The following is a 20,808-nucleotide window of genomic DNA, read 5'->3' on the forward strand; positions in this document are numbered from 1 at the left end:
CCCTATCTCGCATCAAAGGAAATGGGAGCTAAGCCGAATGGCTGCAATAGTGCGTATCAAGGACAAGGAGATAGGCTCAAGCATGTGAGTGTGAGTACGGTTTCCTCTTTCAGCGAAGAACATAGTTTTGTATTTGGGGGCAATATGGGTGGTGTAATGTATGAAGCGTGCACGACCCACCGGATTTCTCCCAAGCCGTAATAAATTGGCGTTGTAGAAAAACTTCATTCACTTGGGAGTCAATTGAAGCATCATGTAGCAAGTGTAATGCATCCAATCTCCCAAACCACTTCTTCATGTCTTGCATCCAACCCGTGCTCAAGATCTTGCTTTTATGCGTCTTTTGAACTTTTTTTCTTGCTTCCCATGCAATTGTAGGAAGTCGATGTGAGGGGTTTTGACACATCTTTATCATGTACTCCACAACCCTTTCCATGCCCATAACCTCAATTGGAAGACATCCCGATTCAAGAAGTAGGAGCATATATGGTGTTTGTGTTTTCACTTGGAGAAAGTTTGTAAGAAAACGCTTTTGGACATTCTCAAACTCTTTCCAAGTAGACTTTGAGATGCTCCCACCCCACACTTCAACTCCATAAAGAAGAATCGATGTCACCAATGCATCAAAAAGATTCTTCTTGAGAAGCCAACACTTGATGTTTCCCACATTACACATGTTCTCAAATGCATAAAATTCTCTCTTTCCCGCTTCCAAACGACACATAGCACATTCATCCCACTTTGTGGTTGGACAGAACCTCAAGGCCAAGGTACTTAAATCTCTCAACAACTTCAAGTTTCTCATTGTTGTACACAATGCATGGCTTCTCCTTATGGTTGCTTTTCACAAGAATAACCTTTGTTTGTGATTCGTTCACAATCAACCAACTATGCAAGCAAAAGTTCTCAAGGACAACCATAAGCTTTTGTGCATCTTCTAAAGTGTGTGTTAGAAGCACTACATCATCCGCATACAACAAAAGCATGATTAACGCATTGCCAATAGTGACCTCATCAATGCCTTCTTCTTGCATAAAGTCAAGTACCATTTGTTCCAATTGATCAATGCATAGACAAAAGAGAGTTGGTGACAACAGACGTCCTTGTTTAACCCCAATAGTGCTTACAAAAATTTCTGAAATTTCTCTTCCCATGCACAATTGACAAATCACCTTCTCATAGATTCGCAAAACTGCAAGCATAATCTCACTTGGCACTTGGAGTTCTTCCATCCTTCTCCACAAATTGTTATGTGGAATCATATCAAAGGCTTTCTTAACACTAGAATGGTAACCTAACAGGACATAAAATTGTCCTTTCAGGGTTTTGGGAAAAAATTCCAAAACCATAGTAGATACACTCATTTTGAAAAATCCTTTCATGAGCTTATAGTTCAATAACTACTACATATGGGAAAAATGAGAAACTTGTAATTTTTCTCATCCCTTGGTCACTACAAGCCTCCAAAGTTGATGGACCAATGCATTTTGCCCAAAACAGCAATTTCTTACGGTTGATTGCATATAAATAAGAGTGGGGATTTTTGTAGGACATGAGATAAAATGCCCCGTTTACTTCAGTGGGTTGGTGAACAAAACATATGGTTGCTTTTACCTCACCATTTTTTTTTTTGGGCAAAAAAAATAGGTACAAAAAAGTTGCATTTTTGCCATTCTACGGACCTATCATCAAAGTTTCTATACTCACGCTCAATACAGATACTATATACATGTTTTCTTAGTTCCCTTTGGGCCTCTAGATTCAAAAGGATCCATGGAGCATGTAAAAAGGATAATGGATCTCTTACAATTGGAACCTTGGGGACAATGATAAAGTGCTAAATACAGTAAACATGAAAAAACTGGGTTTAGCATTATGACCTCTAGAAACCCATAGAAACTACTCAATATCTAGCCAAGTTTGTAGTCGATGATTAGATATGGTTACTACCTACAAAATACACACAATTGGCCTAAGAAACTAGCAATATTGAGAAAGTTATACTTGCTACTCTAAAATGTATCATATTCTTCAGCAATCAAAAAACTCAACCATCATCATATACTATGCTATATAGCATATTAGGTCCCCCAAAACTCAAGGAAGATTAGCTTTATGGTAAACATTACACTTACACAATCAAAATTGAATTTGGATATCAAGAAAGCCACCAAAAAAATCATAGAAATGCTAATTTTGGCCAAAAAACAGGATTATGCAATTCTTGTAAATTGGACATAACTTTCAATTTTAACACTTTGCTCTCCCTACAAGCTTAAAAACATGTTGAGAACTATGAAGGCCTAACCTCTAGCCATCTAGACCTCACAAACATGAAGTTTAGAGTGGTATAGTTGCCAAAAATTGAAAAAAAGCCAAAAACAGGACCCGTTTTTTCACATAGTTTAGGTTCAAAAATGTTGTGCAAGAGTAAGGTTGATGGTGAGATCGATACTAAAAATAAAATGCTAAGTTTTTTTCAGCTCATAAGGCAACTTTGTGGATATATAGCACCTAAAAATTCATTTTCATACTCTTCAAATAATTCAAGCAAAATGGTCACTTAACAGGCCACAAAAGTGTCCTGTTACCATTCTAGTGTTAAGGTCCACAAAACAACAATACAATCGCTTTCCTTTCAACCAAATTTTCTCCATGAGAACAGAAAAATTGACAAGATGATCAATGGTGCTATGGCATCGACGAAAACCCGCTTTTCCCTTTGCACGCTTGTCATTATCTTCAACCCAATCACTCAATTTCATCTCCATTATACACCCAAACAACTTTTCCATAAGAGACCCAATCATTATAGTCCGGTAGTTGTTTACATTCTGTACATCCCCTCCTTTGTGCAAAGGCTTAACACTAGGTTGGTAATGGGACACTTTTATGTCCTGGGACACTTTTATGTCCTGTTAAGTGACCATTTTCCTTGAATTATGCCAAGAGTTTCAAAATGGATTTTGAGGTGATATCTGTCTAGAAAGTTGTCTCATGAGCTGAAAAAAACTCGACATTTTTTTGGAATATCAATTCCCTCTTTAACCTTGTCCTTGCACAACATTTCACAACCTAAATTGTGTGAAAAAACGGGTCCTGTTTTTGGCTTTTTTCAACTTTTTGCAACTATACCACTCTAGAATTCATGTTTGTGAGGTCTATAATGCTAGAGAACTATCTTTAGTAGTCCTCAACATGTCCTGATGCTTCAAGGGAGAAATAAATGTTAAAGTTGTAAGTTATGACCAAATTACAAAAATTGTCAAATCCTGCTTTTTAGCCAATTTTAGCTCTTCTATGATTTTTTTGGTGGCTTTCATGATATCCAAATACAGTTTTGATTTTCTATGTTGCATATTGTAACATAAAGCTAATATTCCTTGAGTTTTGGGGCACCTAATACCCTATTTTCCATAGTAGACAACGATGGTTGATTTTTTCGATTATATAAGAAAACGAAACATTCTAGTATATCAAGTATAGCGTTTTTCAATATTGTTAGTTTCTTGTGAAAACTACATGCATTTTTTAGGTAGTAACCATATCTAGTCATAAGGATCAAATTTGGCTAGATATTGAATAGTTTCTATGGGATTCTACAACTCATAATGTTGAACCCAGTTTTTTTATGTTTGTTGTATTTAGCACTTCATCTTTGTCCCCAATATTCCCCTTGGTATGAGATGTATTATTCTTTTGACATGCTCCATGGCTCCTTCTGAACCTAAAGGACAATAGGAAACTAAGAAAACATGCATATATTATTTGTATTGAGCGTGGCTATAAAAACTTTGATGATAGGTTTGCAGAATGGTAAAAATTTAAGTTTTTTGTACTTATTTCTTTTGGCAAAACAGAAAATAGTGAGTGAGAAGCAATCATATGTTCTGATCACCACCATTGAAGTTAACTAGGGAATTTATCTCAAATCCTACAAAAATCCCTAATCTTATTTTTATGCAACAAAACGTAAGAAATGACTGTTTTGATGAAAATGTACAGGTCCATCAACTTTGGAGGCTTGGTGTGACCAAAAGATGAGAATTTTTACAAGTTTCTTATTTTTTCCATGTGAAGTAGGCCTTGAACTATAACCTCATGGAAGGATTTTACAAAATGAGTGGATCTACTATGGTTTTGGAGGTTTTTTTCGAAACCCTGAAAGGACATTTTTATGTCCTGTTAGGTTACCAACCTAGTGTTAACCTAGTTAGTATTCCAATCATAAGGCATACCATGCTGAAGTGCAAGGTTGAACATATCACACATCCACTCATGGGTAAATTTTCCCATCCATTTGATCATCTCCGGCTTGATACCTTGAAGATCTCCCGCTTTACGAGTGGCCGACTTTTCAAGCCGAGCACATACATCCTCAATAGTAAAAAAGAAGGGCACACATGGGAGTGAGCCATACAATGGCATTTTTTCAGCATTTGCTTGCTCATATAATTGCCTACAATGTGTGTACATATCCACAAGACTCAAATTACCAAAATTCTCAACTCGCTTGCCCCTCAAGTTTCTCCAAAATCTTCCACATGCATGTGCCTTTTCTTGGACTTGAAAAAGTTGTTGCTTTACTTCCTATCTTCTTCTCTTCTTTTGAATCAATGCCTTGTATGTATGCAAATGACTTTGATAGTTGTCTTTGTCCATAGTTGCATCAAGCTTTATCAAGGACTTTTGAGCATCTTGACATTCTTTATTAAACCACCTTTTGCGTGATCTATCCTTGTTGATACCATTGAGATGCTTTATAGCAAGGCATTCTTCAGCACAAGAACAAATAAACTTTCTTGAAAGCTTCCCATTTAGTTTCCAATGGTGCATCATATTGAATCTTCTTCATCCATAATTTTTGCTCAACCATTTCAATGTACATTGGTGCCCGCTTGAAATCCATACATAGTGATAATTTCTCTTTCCTTTGGCTGAAATTATCATGCTTAATTGCTTCTCCACATGAAAGGCCAATACATAAGGTGCAATGTTTGGATTCCGGGGTCCATTGGCCAAACATAAACTCTTTATGTGATATATGATGGCTTCGGAGAGTAGCATATAGTCAAACACACTATCCCCGTTATGTCTCCTACATGTAAATCCATCGGTTCCACTCCATAAAGATACACCATTGGCAATGAGCATACCCGTGCCATTAAACATGTGTAAAAGTAACTTTCCATAGTGATCCGGTTCTTTCTCATCCATTGAAGAACGATCATACAAGTGAGCTTCCTCCAACTTCCTTGAAATGTATGGCATATCAAAGTGTTGAGTATCATGTTGCAATGTTTTTGTGCGAGCATTCATATCTCCAAATACAATAACATCACCTTCACCTTTGAAATAATCAATGTCCTCTTCTAAATCAAAAAATGGTTGATCTCTATCCATGCAAGCATAAAAGGGAGAATCATGATGAGGAATGTAACAACCAGCTACGAAAATGGGTGCTCTTTTTGGTGTCATAATTTTCAGCCATACATAATGTTTGTACTTGTCATCTTTCACAATTGATACAAAATATTCGAATCCTTTCTTAACCATACATGCTACCCCTCCTTGTCCTCTTCGTTGCTTAAGGTTCTTTGACCACATCAAAATGAATGTACATTGTAATTCTCCAAGCCGTTAATCCTTTGTGTATCATGCTCCCAAGTTTCAACAAGAAGTACAACATCGGGTTTGCTTGTTAGCTCATCAATGCCAATCCCCGCATTCCATGGATATCCATTACAATTCCAAAAGAATATTTTCAATTGTAACTCGGTCTCATAGGTCATGCATCCCTATTTGCTCGAGGAACTTGCCTCCTCCTTCGACACATTTTCTTCATGAGAGATCTCCTTGTTTTTCTTATTCTTTTCCTCATATGCCTTGTGACGCATATTTTGTTGCTTAATAGTGCGATCTTCACATACAAAACATTTTGTATCCCTCAAATAGATCCAACTACTATCAAGGATAATCTTTTGCTTGGTCTCATCTGGCATGGTGCATACAATTGGCCGTTCTCCCGAGCGAGGAGCTCCTTGCTTCCCCACTCTATGTACTCCATAGACCATAACTCCGGACATGCCAAAGTGGGTTTTGAAGAAATCTTCAATAAAAATAGCAAGAGAAGGAGGTGTCTCTAGCTTCTCTTCGGTAATACCACGAATAACAATGTTCTTCAAACGTCGCTCCCGTTCCTTCAACTCCTCCATATTCACATTCTTAACATTCTTTGTTTGAGCCATATCTTGCATGAGTGAGGAACTAGAAGCCACATTGCTACCACATACATCAAGCCAAGACTTGTTTGTGCATACATTTTTCATGTCACATATATCCCGGCTCATGGTGTCGAATTTCTCCTCTTTCAATACATGGTCATGCTCTACTTTGCTCATACGCTCCTTCAATGCATTCAAGTCCACAAGAGACCGTTTACATTCCTTGACTTCCTCTTCAAGTTGCATCAAACATGTTGTTTGCATCTCAAGTGTCCTCTTGAGATTCTCATTCTCAACCACAAGTACCCTTAGTGTGCCATTATCCATTGCAAGTGCTTGTAAGTCTTTGCCTTGTTTGTTTACTGTCTCTTGTAATGATACCAAGTATGCCATGATCATGCTTTCTCATGTCGTTGGTTGGGTGGTTGTGTTTCTATCTCCACACTTATGAGATCTTGGATCATTTTCCACAATGGCTATAGACCTTGTTGAAGAAGAATAACCCTTGCGAGTGCCAGAAGACATTGTATGTAAAATGAGAGATGAGAGTCAACTTTCTTGAACCTGTTCACTTCGGAAATGTTGTTACAGAAATGTTTTCCATAACTCTAAAATTCCATCTTTACATCAATGTGTAGAGGGCTTCGTGCTCTTTGATTGAAGCTATAGATCACTCAAATCGGAGTTCGAATGAAGAAGCTATGAGAAAAAGAGTGAACTGATGTCTACTAGATCAAAAAATGGCTGCGTTTTTTGTTGGGGGAGAGAGAGAGAGAGAGAGAGAGAGAGAGAGAGTTGAATCTTACATAGAACAAGAGAAAGAGGTGGAGAGAGAGAGAGAGAGAGAGAGAGTAGCACCAGGTAATAGGGGAAGGGGAGAAGGGTTGGTGTGAGTGTGTGAGTGTGTGTGTGTGTGTATATGGAAAGAGAGAGAGAGAGAGAGAGAGAGAGAGAGAGAGAGAGAGAGAGAGAGAGTAGCACCAGGTAATAGGGGAAGGGGAGAAGGGTTGGTGTGAGTGTGTGAGTGTGTGTGTGTGTGTGTGTGTGTGTGTATGGAAAGAGAGAGAGAGAGAGAGAGAGAGAGAGAGAGAGAGAGAGAGAGAGTGGCGGCCCCTTCTATGAGCGCTGAGATAAGGAGGGAGGGAGAGGTGGTGGCGGGAGCCTACAACAAAAGTGTTTTTAAACTATATTTTTTGACTTATATAATGTTCCCCTATCTTGGGGCTAGTACCCACGTCTAAAGCCTTCAAAATCCGGCCATCACTAACTTTTAGATATTTTGAATTTAGGTGGGATAGTTACATTAAACACAATTCAAATCTAGGTGGGAAATTTTGAATTAAGACAGGATAATCAAAGAACATTGGGTGCTACATTTTAAATTTCAGCAATGTTTGAAATGTTTGAAATAAAGGGGGAGAATTTTGAATTTAAGGTTTAACAAGTGGTGGACCTTGTACACAGCCCAATGAAATATAGGTTGGCCAAGTGGTGGACCTTTATTTACAACATATGATGTACATTATATGTTTCAAATGAGCCTAGCTTGAACTGTGGGGGACCTAGCTTAGATAGGTGATTTTCCATGTTCCAATGGAGCCTAGCTTGGACACATGGTGGAGCTTGCTTCTATCCCATGTTTTAGAGTTAGGTTGGACAAGTGGTGGACCTAGTTTGGACAAGTAGTGGGCCTAGTTTATACATCTAGTACACCTTGCAACTCTAAAGGTTGGAGGAGCTTGGAACAAAAACCCCTATGTACAACATACCATGGATTTTCCAAATGGTGAGGAATATTATTGTATCTTGGAGGTAGCTTGGACAAGTGATGGGCCTCGTTAAAAAAATCTCCATGTACAATCACATCAAGGGTTTCCCAATTGGTGAGAAACAATATCATTAATGGTTGTCCCTACCTTCAACAAGTGGTAGAGATCTAACTTAGACAAGTGGTTTCCCATGTTGCAATGGTGCCTAGCTTGGACACATGGTGGAGCTTTCTTCTATCCCATGTTTCAAGAGAGCTAGCTTTGACAAGTGGTTTCCCATGTTGCAATGGTGCCTAGATTGGACTTATGGTGGAGATTTCTTCTATCCCATGTTTCAATAGAGTTATCATGGACAAGTGGTGGAGCTTGGAGTAGAACTCTCCATGTACAACATATCATGGGTTTTTCCAATGATGAGAAACAATATCATAGCTTGGAGGTAGCTTGGACAAGAAGCAAGCCTTAAAACAAAAGTTTTCATGTAAAATACACCATGCTTTTCCAATTGGTGATAATAAATATTGTTCAAGTTTGTTTGTAGCTTGGACAAGTGGTCGATCTCTGCTTCTACCCATGTTTCAAGGGAACCTAGCTTGGACAAGTTGTTTCCCATGTCCTAATGGAGCCTAGCTTGGACACATGGTGGATCTTGCTTCTATCCCTTGTCAATAGATTTAGCTTGGACAAGTGTAGAGCTTGGAACTAGATCCCCCATATACAACATATCATGGGATTTCTAAATCGTGAAAAACAATAGTGTAGCTTGGAGACAACTTGGACATGAGATGGGCCTTGCTAAAAACTTATTCACGTGCAACATATTATGGGTTTTCCAATTGGCAAGAAACAATATTTTTTAAGATGTAACCTTAAAGGTTGAACATGTCATCCCTATCTTGGATAAGTGGTGGAGCTTTGTTTCTCTCCATGTTTAAAGGGAGCCTAGCTTGGACAAGTGACTTTCCATGTACAAATGGATCCTAGCTTGAACACATGGTGAAGCTTGCTACTAAAGAAAATAGGGTACAGAAATGGTGGATCTTCTGGTATTTTTTCATGCCTAGTTTATACATATGGTACACCTTGCATCTCTAAAGGTTGAGCAAGTGGTGGCCCTTTGGATTTAACCACACATTGTTTATGTAGCCTAGCTTGCACAAGCGGTGAACCTTTGATTCCCTCCATGTTTCAAGGTAGCCTCGTTTGGACAAGTGGTTTTCCAAGTTCCATTGGAGCCTAGCTTGGACACTTGGTGGAGCTTACCTCTACCTTATATTTCAATAGAACTAGATTGAACAAGTGGTGGAGCTTGAAACAAAACGCCCCATGTACAACATACCATGGATTTTCCAAATGGTGAGAAATATTAGTGTAGCTTGGAGGTAGCTTGGACATGTTGTGGGCCTTGTAATAAAATTCTCTAATGTACAAACACATCAAGGGTTTCCCAATTGGTGAGAAACAATATCATTTATGGTTGTCCCTACCTTCAAGTAGTGGTGGAGTTTTTCTTATGCTAATGTTTCAAGGGATCCTAGCTTACACAAGTGGTTTCCCATGTTTCAATCTAGCTTGGACACGTACATGGTGGAGCTTTCTTCTATACCATGTTTCAATAGAGTTAGCTTGGACAAGTGGTAGATCTCGGAGTAGAACTCTCCATGTACAGCATATCATGGGTTTTTCCAATGATGAGAAACAATATCGTAGCTTGGAGAAAGCTTTGACAAGTAGTAACAGGCCTTGTAACAAAAATTTTCATGTAAAACACATCATGATTTTCCAATTGGTGAGAAGAAATATGGTTCAACGTTGTCCATAGCTTGAACAAGTGATGGATCTCTACTTCTACCCATGTTTCAAGGGAGACTAGCTTGGACAAGTGGTTTCTCATGTCTTAATGGAGCCTAGTTTGGACACATGGTGGAGCTTGCTTCTATCCCTTTTCAACAGGGTTATCTTGGACAAGTGGTGCATTGGATCACTTTTCCCAGTTCCACGTTTCCCAGGTTCAATAGAGCCTAGCTAGGACAAGTGGTGGACCTTGAAACAAAAATGACCTTGTACAACATATAGATGGGTTTTTCTTTTGCAATGGATCTTATCTTGAAAAAATGATGCATCTTTCTTCTCTCCATGTCTCAATGGAGCCTATCTTGGACAAGTGGTGGTCCTTAGATGCTTCCATGATTCAATTGTAATTGGGCTAGCTTGGACAAGTGGTGGACCTTGAAAAAGACCCCAGTTTGGACAAGTAGTGGAGCTTCCTTCTCTCCATGTTCCAATTGATCCAAGCTCGGGCAAGTGGTCAAACTTATCGTCTTTTCATGTCTCAATGATTCTTGAGACCAAAAATCTCCATTCCTAGATTAGATAGCTAGCTTTCCTTCCACCTCTCTCTAGAGGCTAGGCAAGTGTTATATCTTTGAACTAAATGAACTACTATTTATGAATCTTAGGTTGGACATGCGGTGGGGCTTTTCTTCACACCATGTTTCGATAGAGCTTATCTTAGACAAGTGGTGGATCTTTAACAAAACTCCCCATGTACAACATACATCTGGTTGAGGGTTGATTCAACAGATCCTAGCTTGGACAAGTGGTGTACCTTGACACAAAGCTCCTCATGTACAACATATATCTTATTTAGGGTTGTTTCAATAGAGCCCAACTTGGACAAGTGGTGGACCTTGATCAAAACTCCCCATGTACAGTATATATATGGTTTTTCCATGTTTAAATAGAGTTTAACTTTGAGAAGTGGTAGAGATTTTTGTTTTCATTGTTTCAATGGATCCTAGCTTATATGAGTGGTGGATTTTAGCTATTCTCCATGATTTAATGGAGCCTAGCTTGAACAACTGCTGCAGCTTGGAACCAAAATACCATGTTGAATAAAACCATCATGGGGTTTTCATGTTTTAATGGAGCTTAGCTTGGAAAAATGTTTAAACTTGCTTCTCTCCATTCTTTAATGGAGCTTTGCTTAGACAAGTGGTGAAGCTTTGCTTCTCCGTATGTTTCAATGGAGCTAAGTTGACAAAAATAAAATCCTTGATGTTGAAAATTGCTGGGGTTTTCCATGGTTTAATGGAGCCTAGCTTGGACAGCTGGTAGAGATTGATTATCTCCATGTCTCACTTGATCCAAGATTAGACAAATGGTAGAAATTATCTTCTCTCCATTCCCAATGATTCTTGAGATCAAAATCCCCCCTTCCTAGCTTAGAAAACTAGCTTTCCTTCCACCTCTCTCTAGAGGTTAGACAACTGACTAATATCTATGACGCATAGGTTGGACAAGTGGTGAATTTTTTCTTCCCACCATGTTTCCATAGATATTACCTTAGACAAGTGGTGGACCTTTAAACAAAAATACCCATGTAAGCATATATCTATTTTTTCCATGTTTCAATAGATCCTAGCTTGGACAAGTGGTGGACCTTGCCACAAAATTACCCATGTAAAACATAAATTTGGTTTTTCCATGTCTCAATAGAGCCTAGCTTGGACAAGTGGTGGAACTTGAAACAAAACTTCCCATGTACAACATATATATGGTTTTTCCATGTTTCAATAGATCTTAACTTTGAGAAGTGGTAGGGATTTTTATTGTCATTGTTTCAATGGATCCTAGCTTGGATGAGTGGTGGATCTTAGCTACTCTCCATGATTCAATGGAGCCTCGCTTGGACAACTGGTGGAGCTTTGTTTTTTCCCAAGTTCCAATGGAGCTAAGCTAACAAAAAGAAAATCCTTGATGTTGAAAATAGCTGGGGTTTTGTATGGTTTAATGGAGCCTAGCTTGGACAATTGGTGGATCTTGCTTCTCTCCATACCTCAATTGATCCAAGCTTGGACAAGTGGTGGAACCTAACTTCTCTCCATGTCCCAATAATTCTTGAGACCACATATCCCCATTCCTAGCTTAGATAACAAGTGTTGGATATTGCTTATTTGCATGTTTCAATCCTAGTCTAGACAAGTGATTTTTTATCATACAATGATGTATAGGTTAGACACATGGCTAATTGTAAGGCCAACCGTTTTGATCTCCTAAAAAATATAGGTTGGAGAAGTGGTCAATCTTCTATGATTTCCACATGCCTACACTAGACAACCAGTGTCCTCCAAACTCTCTATGTTGTTTAGAGTTGAGCATCGATAATTTGTGGACCTTGTGTTGTGGTTCATCAACACAGAGAAAACTCACCAAAAGTATTACCATTAACCTCACATAACTCAAGATTTCATTTAGATATAGCAAAGTAATACACAAAAGAGATGTGATAGGGCAAGAATATAACTCAGAGTAGAACTCAAAATCACTCTATTCATAAAGAAGAACACTACAAACACAACCCATTACAGTCGTCTCCATACAAGCACAAAGTGAGCTTATATGCCTGCTTCATTTGAACGTGGTTATAACAACCTCAATCTTGGAATACAGCTAGTTGTTAAATATACGATTCACCACAGTCCGAATGACCATAATTACACTTACTACAATCCGACAAAATATATCTGAGTGACCAACAAACTACATTTGATTGACCAAATAATTACATCCTAATGTGCCTGTCAACACATGGCACGTCTTGGTGGTGGATTTCTGAGAAATCCAACTGGAACCCATTTATCCCTTGATCAAAAAGACATAGACAAAAAGAAATTGAGCTTGGACCACCCTAGACTATAGAATGTTCTTTAACAGCATCTCTAGATAGAACTTCAGATACTGGTTCCGACATAGCATGATCTATCAATACCTCAGTCATATCTTGTAATGCATCATCCTCAACAGATTCAATCACCTGCTCAGGTTCAACCTCCACTAAATACTCATCAACACGTGACTTCTAAACTTTATTATCTGTTTCCAAAGTTTGGACAAATACATCAACCAATTTCTTCTGCTTAGAAATTGATTTCAATAATTGTGCTTCATCTTTGTGCAACTTTTGTATTTTGTATTCCTCAAGATGTTTTAAACAAAGGTCCTTCTCCCTCTTGAATTTCTCTACCTCATGTAACAAATCAGCCTCATAAGTACTTACAAAACCAGTTTTCACAACTTCATAGAGATATTTGACTAAAGAAGTCAATCTCTCCCACATAGATTTCTAGACATCCTGCATCCCTTCCACCAACTACTGTCTTACAACATTTAAATCCATTTCATCCATAAGAAACCCAATGACACTAATCTCTTCATGAGCTAAAACCTATTTCTCCAATTCCTCCAAAGTCTTTAACCTCTGCTGCAACATCTCATTCTCAAATTGTAGTTTTGTATTTTTATGAGCAATCTGATCTAACTCTGAATTCACCCTTCCAAATCCTTTGTCTGGTCTTGAAACATACTCAAGGACATCTTTACTTTTTCCATGTCATGCTGATGTAATTGCAGTTGAATCTGCAAATCTTTCTGATGTTTCCCTTCACCTCCTCCAATTCTAGTTTCAAGGCCTCTGTAAATCCTTTTGCTGCTGCAACAAGACCTTAGATAGCCCTGAATCAGCTACATTCTGCAACTGCTCTTCCATTTGATGATGTTGATGAGTAGCAAAGCCCTAAAAATCTTGTAACATTTTGACAATTGTAGATGCCTCAAAAATACTAGCTTTAGGTCTACTTGAAGTGCTTGGCCCTACTTCTACAAAATCTAAGGATTTAGCTACATTATGAACAGTAGCATCCAACTTCCCTTTCTTAAGCATAGTGAAACTTTTGCCAATCAGGTTAACAAGTTTCTCAGCATCCATAACTACTTCTGGTTGAACATTGGAAAATCTTCCAATATTAGTCTATACTCAGGACTGGCCAAAACCTGTTGAGCCTCTTGTTTAGAGTACCCAGCTGCAATCAAATCCTGAAAAGTCTTTACTTTCTTCCAATCTCCTATAATCACATCCGATTTTTGAAATTTATTCCCCCGATCATGCACTTGTTTTAACTCATTGATTGAAGTCTTGTTAGGCACAAACACCTCACTTGCATCCACCCTCATAGCAAAAAAATTTAATGCTGACAAAAATGCAGAGAATTTACTGCTAGTCTGAGCTTTCCTTTTGTCAGTACTAAAAATCTCAACATGAATTTTGGCATAGACCCAATGGGCCCAACTCACTTCTCCACCAATTTCAGTAGAACATAAAGGATCATAATTATATTTTGACATATAATCATACTTTGCCAAAAACCACACTCTTTCCAAGAATCACTTAAGTTGTTCCGTCTGCAGTAATCAACATTCTTAAGCATGTAGTAATACCTTCTTCCCTCTCTAGGACCAAATTACCTATTTAAATCATCATCTAAACATTTAGGCACTGCAAATAACATAAGTAAAAGGTAAATGAAATACCTCAGAGATTTACCCTGGACTTAAAGTCAGATTTTTTGAAATTGCTCCCCTTGTTTTCCTCAATAAGTCCATTTGTGTTTTTGCATAGATGCTGACTTTCCACTGAGCCCAAGGTAAAGTAGAAAAATCATACAACCCAATAGTCTTCAGCCACTATACACTCTTGTCAACCTGGCAATCTATCTCCACCATGAAATCTGTAAAAGGCTCCATCAAACTTTGCAGCATCTTGCTGGAAGACAAAGGAGTTGCATCCTCCTTAGGCAACAGCTTGGTCTCATCCTTAGGGTCTGAAGTGTCAACCCGCATGGTGACTCCCTTTCTTTGTGGTTGCAGCTTTGATAACTTTCCTTGATCAACATCAGGTAGAGGCTTTATGGCCTAGCTTGGCTTTCAGCATGGTGCTAGGTGTGGAGGGCAAGACAATTTTGAATGCCTATGCAATATACATGCATGATAGTTTAATGCGAGAACTTATACACACATACCCGTGTTTCCAAGTATTTGAAGTGAGTAATGCTTCCCTAACTTTAATCATATCCCTTAGTGGAGAATAACCTACATGAAATTCAAGGCCATATTTCAAATCCACACAATAAATATCCAATGAAAGGATATACGTGTAGCAAAATCCAAGCCAGCACAATCCGACCAAGTAAAGTTTGAGCTAGCAAAATTGGACCCAGTACCTAATTGGAATCCTACTACTTTTAAAAGAAGTTTCAACAATGAACTAATCCCTTGGATTATGCAAAACCCAAGAAACTTCACACAAGGCAAAATCTACAACAGTAGATTTAAGCCAAGCTAGATGAGGTGGCTTTCCTTGAAATTTCTTCAACATGAAACCATTTATAGGCTTGTCCACTCTAGTTCCAAAGACATAAGCCACAATAAATGTACCTTGACCCAAATCCTGAACAATCTGAAAAGGTCCTTTTTATCTCAAATTCTACTTACCAGGATGAGGACCCAACCTACAATTGTAAAACATAACCCAATCTCCAACCTCAAAAACTTTGAGCTTTATATTCATACTGACCTAAGCTTTCCTTCTTCTCTGAATCACCTCTGTGAAGTAAGAACTGACCAACCTATTCACTTATGTGTTGAACTAATAATTTAGGAGTTATTTTCTCAGCAGTAACTCTGAGACTCTGGACCACAAACTCCATAGGTACCACAGCTTCAAGACCATAGACCAATGTGGAAGGAGTCATACCTGTTGTCACCTTAAAGTGTGTTTTGAAAGACCATAATCCAACTTTTCATACCAGTCCTTCTCATTCTCCTAAACAATCTTCTTTAAAAATTTAATCAGTGTTTTGTTGGTATTCTCAGCTTGTCCATTTTCCTGAGGATGATAAGTTGTACACTTCTTGTATATAATCACGTGAGTTTTGGTAAGCTGTAAAATAACTTCATTCATAAAATGTGTCCCCCTCTCACTTACGAACTCAACATGACATCCAAGATTGGTCATAATGTTATGATACACGAACTTAGCTACACTTTGAGCCTTATTGTCTCTTAAAGCAACATCTTCCACCCACTTAGTATAATAATCAGTGACAACCAAAATATACTTGCACCCTTTACTACTAGTAGGTTTTACAAGCCCATCCAAATCCATACCCCACTTTCGAAATGGTTCCAATGGTAAAAAGGATGATCTGTCATCCTATCCCTAGCTGACATACCACACAACTCTTAGCATAAGAATGAGCATTATTTAACACAGTAGGCCACCATAAACCAGCCTGTAAAACTTTTTACTTGTAATGTCTCCTGAAAAATGACCTCTTGCTATCGCAAAATGAGCTTCTTGCAACATAGCTGCCTGCTCAAAATCAGGTACACATCTCCTAATTACCTGATCAATTCCTTTTCAATATAAGGCTCCAATAATAACCAAAAAAGATCTGCTAGTAAGAGAAAATTTCCTCCTTTGATCTGTAGAGAACTCGGTAGGCATGATGCCAGCAGTTAAGAAAATCAACAATTGATCATACCAAGAATAAAAAATAGAACTTTGCACTTCAAATAATTCTGCATCTGGTAAATCATCATGAACTCCCATAGATTCTTCTCCTGTCTCAATCTGACTTAAATAATTAGCTATGGCATGCTCTTTTCTAGGTGTATGTAGAATTACAAAGTCAAACTCCTATAACAGCAACATCCACCTTGCCAACCTTTCTATAAGTAAAGTCTCCTTGAGGATATAACAAAGCTTGGTGGTCAACATGAAATATAACCCTATTGCATAGAAGATAGTTCCTGAATTTAGTCAGGGCATAAATCATTCCTAAGGCTTCTCTTTTAGTAACTACATAGTTTCTTTCAGCAGGAGTTAACACCCTGCTTGCATAATAGATAGGTCGGAACCATCCTCTGATCTTTTCCTGCATCAAAAAAGCTCCAATAGCCACATCCGAGGCATCAACAAAAACATGGAATGGCAATATCCAATCAGGAGGGTGCAAAATAGGAGCAATTGACAACATCTTCTTCAGCATTTGGAATGATTTTTCCTGAGGTTCATACCAAACAAAACGTTAGCAACAGCAAGCTAACGCGGACACCGTTTTTCGGAGTTCTCTTTGTTTGTAAAACATTTATTATTTTGATGAATCGGGAATATTGTAGATCCTATTTTCTTGAATAAACTTTGTAATTAATGAGCCGAGGCTACAAGCTTCTAGATTGTATCAGCCAGTCATCACCCAGCTTTGGTAGAACTCCAGATTATTAGTTTTGACCACCCAAAAACCTTGGCTAAGGTATAAAAGCCAATTTTTGTAAGTTTTTAATAAGTTTTGGATAAGAAATACACAGCGTGAGCTAATGGCTCTCACTTCTCGCACTTCCTACTCCCTCTAAGGTTGTCACATTGCAATTGCGTTTGTTGCATTGTAGCCACAAGTAAGAGCTCTACGCATTGACGTAAGCCATTCACGCTACTTTGTTGCTTTTGGCATCGCCGACCCATGGCCTAATTTCATCATAACTAGGAATTTATGTTTTTAAATTGAAAACTAAGCATAGGCGGGATATTAAGGCATCATTGCTAAGAATTTAGATGCATTCTGGGTCAAAAAACGACTAGGTCAAAAATCCACTCCTCTTAATAATCGCGATTTTGAAACTTGACCTAAAGTGGGGTTTGAGACCATAGGCATGTGTGCTTAGGTCTTATAAACTTGTCCTAGAAGTTGTGCTATGTTTGGATGTCATTTGATGCTCTAACGGATCTGATTTGCTTGCCGATGAGCGATTGGCTTTTGGTGATTTCAGTCACTTGAGTGTAGCTTGAGTTAGATGTGAGTTGTTAGTTGTTTTCTGAGAGATTCACAATCTCTTGTAGCCTCTATGCACTAGTTGAGTCAGCTTCGTCCCATGGTTTGACAAATTAATTGTGGTTCTCTCTAATACTGCAATAAGATAGGATGGTGAGGTTATACACGCGTCCCACATTTGGCGCTGTTGCTGGGGATCAACGAGACCTAAACTAGGGAAAAACACGAGCGTCTTGTATAGTTGTCCTTTAACTTCCTCTAGGATGGCCTAGAGTTCAAAACTTTCTTTTAGAAACCGCATAGCTTAAGATTGTCGTCTTTTGTTGTGTAGAGGTAGCTTGGAGGTAATCGTACTTGCTGAGTACCTTTAGGACTGTAGGATTGTAGATTTAAATTAGGATTTGAAGAATGATTGGTAGACGAGACAAGTCTTAAGATCAAGGCTCTGAAAAACATAAAAAACACAAGAAAAAGAGTGTTTCTAGACACTTTCCACAACCCCATTGCATGAGAATCTAGGAGTAGGGTAAGTAGGATCCAAGGTGGATTTCAAAACATTGCTCTCTCTGAAAGAATCAAGTGTGAGTTGTTATTGAAAGTTGCAGAATTTCAGGTCTACGGCTAGAAATAGCTCGAAAAGACTCAAATCCACTCAATCCGACTGGAGAGTAAGCCTAAGAGTTGCTTGAACTAGCTGGTAAGCTCAAAGACACTTCGAGGTAAAAAATTTCAAGAGTTGACCAAAACTCAGATTATTTACTTTTTCTTGACATTTCAGGCCAAATTAAGTTTTGACTTGATTCATAGGCTTAAAATAGCTCATATAAAGACTGTCTTTGAAAAAATTGCAAAAAAGTGCTCATTTTAAGCCTAAAGTTAATAATCGTGATTATTAACTTTCTGCTCTATATTGGCAAAGGTTCATACCATTGACTCATTACATGTGTACAAACAACTTTTGTAAAGGCCCAAGAGATTTGGATCACTAAACTGGCAAAAACCTGGGTAAAAACTAAAGTTTGAACTGACTTTTTGAATCTTGAGTATAAATTGGAAAAAAAAATATCCAAACTTGTTGAAATTTGATTCATAGCCTTATGTTGATGTGCTAAACATGTGCAAATGCTCAGTTGACCAAAAAAATTGTAAAAATTTGTCAAAAGTAAATAATCATGATTTTTTATATATGCCCTATGTTTCAACTTTTTTGACCAAGTCTACATACCACTAGCTTCACCATGTTGTAATAATCCCACAAACCAAATTTGGTAAGATTTGGACCACTGGATTGAAACTGTGACTAAAATTGCAAAGTTATTCTACGAAAAGATAATTGTTGACCATTTGATCAAAAATTGTCCAAACTTGATGAAACTTGGCTAGTGACCTTAACTTAAGGTGCTTAATAGATCTGTATCAAAGCTGGGGCAAAAACTTGCAAAAATCTAGATGGAGTAAATAATCATGATTATTTACATCTGCTTCAAAACCTTATGATTTTGCAATTTTGAGTATACCACAAGGTCAAGCACATCAAGTAGACCTCACAAATCAATTTTGGTGAAATTTGGATCCCAAAAGTGAGACTTAAGCCAAATTCATGAAATCATAGTCTGCTGACACCAAACAGTTGATAAACTTAATCAGATTTTATCCAAACTTGTTGAAACTTGTCCAGGGACTCTAACAAGTTGTATACTTGCCAAATCTATCAAAAAAGTGCAAAAAACTGACAAAAGTAAATAATCGCGATTATTTAGTTCTGCTATCCCGAGAAATCAATTTTGACTTTTGAACTTATAGATAGACCAACATAATATAAAGCCATAGAGAAATTTTGGGTTCAATCAGATCAAAATTGATACATGTACACAGAGTTTTCAGGTTGTAGATCAAACCTTTGAATTTTTGCTAAAGTCAAATTTTGACTCTCATAGCTTGATTTGAAGTGATACACAAAGACCAATTGTAAGAGATAGCAAAAACTCTATTGTCTTTATAGAAGAATCGGTAACTTGATCAAATTTGTACGGGAATCAGGTTGCAGACGAGGAACCCGTAGCTTGAAAGAAAGTTGCAATTGAATCGAGTGGAAATTGACGACAAGTCAATACAAAGGTGAGTACTCTATCCAGGGCTTCACAAGTCTATATGAACCTTAGATCTGGTCGTGTACTAGGAAATTAGGGCATACTCGGAGAAACCTCCAGTAGAGTATCTACCAAAGAAAGCGTGAATCAAGGCAATTCCTTGCACACAATTCCTAAAGAAGTCTCAGACACTTTTTCAGATTCAACATCCAAAATGTCTTCTTACTCGACTCACTCGGAAACTGGAATGACAGTGCGCTATAAGCATATACTATCTTTAAACAAGACTAGTGGTCATGGAGCCCAGGGATTACAAGAAAGTTGGACTCACTTTTGGGCCTTTCAGTTCTAGAGAGAGAGTGGCGCTTGACCATGACGAAGAGGCTAATGTTACGTTGAAAATCGACATTTTGGAGCCAAGCTCTTTTAGAAAAAAGGGAGAAAATATTATTTTTGTTCATCAAATTGCACAATTTCACCCTTTCAAAGCATAAATGCCATAAGTCGTACTAACTCTATACCGAGGAATTTCAAAACTTTCATTGAAGACTTTATCTAGTATCTATGTTCCCCCCCAAATATGACTTTGAGTAGCGCTACTTCCCTCTCAACACTACTTCCCTTTTTCATATTTGCGCTAACCTTTCTGTGTATTCTAGTGCACACCATGACTACTTCTCGAAGGCCTAGCACTACCATTAACTCTATTAGCAATTTTTAATAGTTATACTACAGATGATCAAGCATGGATACCATCTCGAATAACTATCGGGAGTTGGGTTGTACTACAAACTAGGAGGAGGAAGAGGAGGCAACGCAATGATTTTGTGGAGTGTTACAAGGGACAAGTTAAAGAGTTTAAAGTGTGTGCACAAAGCAAGTGGGTGAAAGAGGTCCTCATACAACATGCTTTCCAGCATGGAGACTTAAGGTTGCAAACATCTCCTTCAAGTTTTCCAAGGAATCGACCCAACTGTAAGTTATTTTGAGCCTCTCACTTAGTGCATGATTATATTCGACGGTTAAGTGGTGGTATCATCTTTGGTATGTTTCAGAT

Source organism: Adiantum capillus-veneris, chromosome 12, assembly GCF_014529385.1.
Source record: "Adiantum capillus-veneris isolate H3 chromosome 12, ASM1452938v2, whole genome shotgun sequence".
In the NCBI taxonomy this organism is placed as follows: Eukaryota; Viridiplantae; Streptophyta; class Polypodiopsida; order Polypodiales; family Pteridaceae; genus Adiantum; species Adiantum capillus-veneris.